Genomic DNA, 5,000 nt, shown 5'->3' on the forward strand with positions numbered 1-5,000 from the left:
ATCAGATCATGGAAAACTTTAATAATCGTAGGTACAAACTAACTGTGATTTCAATAAATGGGGAACTAAATCAAGAATGGAACTGAAGCGTGTTCTATTTGAAATGTCTAAGATTCAGATCATGTTACAATTACAACATCTTAGTTCAAACCAACAACTTACTTAACCAGAGAGTGCTGTGGCATTTTTCATTATTATTATTATTATTATTATTATTATTATTATTATTATTATTATTATTATTATTATTATTATTATTATTATTATTATTATTCTGAAAACGCTGTTCACCCTTTGTTAAGTATGTTTGAAGAGATGTAAATGTTCTTAGGGAAAATGCATTTTAAAAACAATTTTATTCACATTTTAAAAAAGCATTGTCATCTGCAAACATACCCACATGCCAACTCATAGCATATATATTTTATTGAGGAACAATGTCGAATCAGTAACAGTAAATGAAATGAAAAGAAAGTCAGTTGTAGTTATCTTTCGTAAAGATACCAAACAAACAGCATTTCAAGGTCTGCATTTAGGGTCGTTTTAATATTTTATTCTACTGTACCATACTACCCGATGCAACACTGCCAGGAAATTTAACAAAATAAAAAGCTTCATGTTTCAGACATCTGTGTAAAGTATTATAGGTCGGAGAGAGAGAGAGAGAGAGAGAGAGAGAGAGAGAGAGAGAGAGAGAGAGAGAGAGAGAGAGAGGTTAAGTAACAGGGGTCGTTGTTTAATCCTCTTGTATGACTAATGAAACACACCAACAGTAATATATCCATTTGGATTCATTAGTTAATATTATCATCGTCATCATCCTCATCATTATCATACTTCATCAGCATCATCATCATTAACCTCAGGGGCAACAAGGCGTCTAAAGACCGCCTGCCGAATAGCAACCCACACCTCCGCAAAACACCTCGCTTACAGAATCACTCCTAAAGCGTCTCCGCTCTATCGTTTCCCTCTCCCGTTCGAATCGTTTTTCCCCTCTTGCAATCTACTCTAAGAGGTGTCCTCCCTCAGTCTACCAATGCCACCGTCCCTCTTACAAAAGAGGAAAAGGGAGGAGATCCTTGAGTCGTAAATTCGGAAAGTTCTGCCCTCCCCCTCGCCGGATTGCTGGGCCAGGCTTTCGACCGCTCCATGGCGGAAGGAAACTTCACAAATGTATTATTGTAAGAGGGTGTTTGTGTACTCTGCGACGGAGCGAGTAGAAAGGAAGACTGCCACTTCGAGTAGAAAGGAAGACTGCTACTTCTAGTCTCGGTTTGGGAGTATGTGGACAAACAAGTGTCCGTTTACTATGCATCGTCGATATTCTTGTGCTTCGAAAAGCCTTTGTGGTTTTTCTTTTTAATGTTCAAGTACCGCGTTTGCAAAGTTTATTTTTTTTTATCAAGTTTTATAAGCTATTTCGCCAGCATTATTTTCACAATCATTGTTTTTTCCTGCATATCATTATCAATTACGAATAGTTGGTTTGCTTACCAAAAAATTAAAGGAGAGAGAGAGAGAGAGAGAGAGAGAGAGAGAGAGAGAGAGAGAGAGAGAGAGAGAGAGAGAGAGAGCGGTATTTTTCGACCGTCGTTCCAATAATACTTACTGTAATTTCACGATTAGCTTTACTTACTTTGCTCAAGTCAATATGCCCTGTAAACTGACATCAGCAGAGTAACTAAAAGAAAAACTGTATAGGAATTAAAATTCGCCAAATGAAATTAATACGATGGATCAAAGATAATTCAGGGTATCTCCTTCCAAGCTAAAGAAACCTTCGGGAAACCATCGGATTTTTTTTTATAAATTTCCAAATAAACTAAGAAAATTGTCATTATTCATAACCATACCTTTGACAATTTACTGTCCGTGTGAATTTTGGCATTAAAAAATACCACTCCAGGAAATTCTTTCATTAAAATATGAATATATTCCGTGGTTAAAACGGAGCTAAATTTGGTTAATTACTTGCATTCATAGAGACCTCGAAAAGACGAAGTGTTATTTTCTGCAGCCACAGTGGGACATGTGATATTGTTTGCCCCTCATTAAAAACTCTGAACTTTACCTACAGACAAAGACTGAGAGATGTTGCTTTGCTAATATCATTTTGATGACACCAAAGTATCAGATGCACAACCGCAAAATTATTCAGTAATCTAGAGCAGGGACAAAGGGAATGAAGTTGATAAGTATATTAGGATGACTGCACGTACATATCAGCTCCCGTGACAGCAAGAGAGCATTATGCCGCTCTCTCTCTCTCTCTCTCTCTCTCTCTCTCTCTCTCTCTCTCTCTCTCTCTCTCTCTCTCTCTGCACGAAAAACATGCAGACTTCAATAGTACAAGGAAAATGACAAACTACCTACAGCTACAGCTGATGGATGCCCAAAGGCAGTTAAATCTTTTTACCATCAGAATTATAACAAGATTCTGTAACTCAATTAGAGGAGTACGCTGTCTGTCTCAATAGGGAACGAAAACTTTTCATTGTCCCCATTATTTGAAAATAAATATTTCTTTTCTACCCAAGCAGCCAGATACCTAGTAATAAAAAAAAAAAAAACCAGACTGCCAGGCTGTCAGATATCAAGTAATGTAGCAAAGGTTATTAACCTCTCTGGCTAGAGAGAGAGAGAGAGAGAGAGAGAGAGAGAGAGAGAGAGAGAGAGAGAGACCCTCTTGCTGGCACGGGAGCTGATTTGTACACGCAAAGGCGTGTTAATATATTTATCAATTTCATTCTTTTTGTCACTATACTAAATTATTGAAACTTTTTGAATGAATCGAGATAAATAATTTATTCTATCACAGTATCGCAGAGCTGAGTGCCATTTTTCGGGCAAAATAGTCTCACCGAGTTAACTGCTCAATATGGGTGCCGTTATATCTTGAAGACACTTTAGAAGTTAACGAAAGTTCTTCGAAGGAACCTAAAGAAATAATGAAATAAATCATATCCGGTATAACGGCAACCCCATGTTCCTGGAATCCAGGTTATTTCCAGACCCGAGATGACCCGCTATCCTGGTTGAAGAGAAAAGTTCCTGCCATCGTTATATTGATAATTAGCTCCTAAGAGGGCAAAGTCCTTAGAAATGAACCATCATTTCCCCCAAGGCTTTTGGAGGAAAGTTGGCTGACAGGAAGATTAGGATCCCATTCATTTATATCAGTCAGTGAGAGAGACAGATCCTTGATCTCTCTCTCTCTCTCTCTCTCTCTCTCTCTCTCTCTCTCTCTCTCTCTCTCTCTCTCTCTCTCTCCAGTTATCAGTCTGTCTAATCCATTGTCTCTCATTCTCTTACTCCAGTTTCTCTCTCATTCACTATAGTTTGATTTCTCTTTCTCTGTATAATTATGTGAAGAAATGATACAAGAGCTTAGCAACTTTGCTTTTCATTTGTTTGTTTCCTTGTGGCAGGAAGAAAGGTTAACGGGAAAATGGATTTTATAATGAATGATCGAAACTGACACGTGCTGACTGAAGAGAATGCGGTCTTGGGTCGACGGAGTGGGTAGTCTGAGGATACGTCGAACGAGGAGATAAAAAATGCAGAGATGGATGATGCGACAGTGGAAGGAGTTAGGTAAGTTTGGGAAATTACTTTAGAAGACATAAGGAAGGCCACTGAAAGCCTGATCAAAGGAAAAACAGCAAGACTGGATGATTTGATGGGGTAACAAGAGAGGTGCTTTGGTGTGGTAGTCAAGTAACCAGGTTGTGTAAGGGGTGTCTGGCTAAAGGAAATTTATTACAGGAAATAGAAAGAACGAAGATTGTTCCATTGTTTAATTGTAGAGGTGATAGAGAAGACTAAAAATTATAGGTACACAACTTTGCTCATAACAAGGAGAGTATATTGTATCTTTTGAAGGTAAAAGTGATCACAGAAGATTTGACTGGGGTAGAACATTGTGGCTCTATACAGGGAAAGGGTTTGTGAATCAAGTATTTGCTATAAACCAGTTATTTTCGTCTCTTTCACATTGAACACCCACATTTTATGCCTACAGAGAAGAGCTGGTTCAACAATCTCCTCATACAAAAGATGATAAACATACGCGAAAGAAAGGATTGGTGTTTTCTGAGATGGTTTGGTCATGTGGAGTGGATGAGGGATAATAAGCTGATGAAAAACGTTGGAAGGAAAGTAGAGAGAAGGAAACTGGGAATATGTCAGCGACCAGTCACTTCTTTTCTTGGGATACATCCTCAATTTGGGAGGTGGTTTATATATATATATATATATATATATATATATATATATATATATATATATATATATATATATATATATGTATATATATATATATATATATATATATATATATATATATATATATATATATATATATATATATATATATATATATATATACACTTGCGTAACTTGATATGATACACCAAGTCTGCTGCATGCCCGATACATATAACCAGTAAAAGAGAGAGTTACATCCAGTGTTTTAATTTTGATCGCCGACACCCCAATGCATATTGAATGGGGGTCCAGCAATTAAGTTTATTTTAAAAAAACATACCATGCAGGCGGAATGTTCCGTGCAAACACGCTTCAAATCGCTTATTCATGCATTTCTGAAAATGTATTATACAACGTAACCGACGTATATACAATATCGATAGCCCAAGCATTTCTCTTTACAAATAAATGTTTGTTGGGTCTGTTCCTCTCATGGAAAGAAAATAAGCTAATGAAAAATCAAAATGTTAAACCTCGGTGAAGTCTGCTTTAACAGGTTTACATGATCATTTGCAGGGGTATCGATTATGAAATCACAAGACCAAACGGAGAGGCAATTAATAATCACACCTGAATTCATTCGTATATGCAAGAATTCATATATTTGGAGAGAGAGAGAGAGAGAGAGAGAGAGAGAGAGAGAGAGAGAGAGAGAGAGAGAGAGAGAGTTGTTATATTAAGAAGATATGTTTATGCCTACTCAATATTTACATATATATTACCAATACAAA

Source organism: Macrobrachium rosenbergii, chromosome 4, assembly GCF_040412425.1.
Source record: "Macrobrachium rosenbergii isolate ZJJX-2024 chromosome 4, ASM4041242v1, whole genome shotgun sequence".
Taxonomy (NCBI): Eukaryota; Metazoa; Arthropoda; class Malacostraca; order Decapoda; family Palaemonidae; genus Macrobrachium; species Macrobrachium rosenbergii.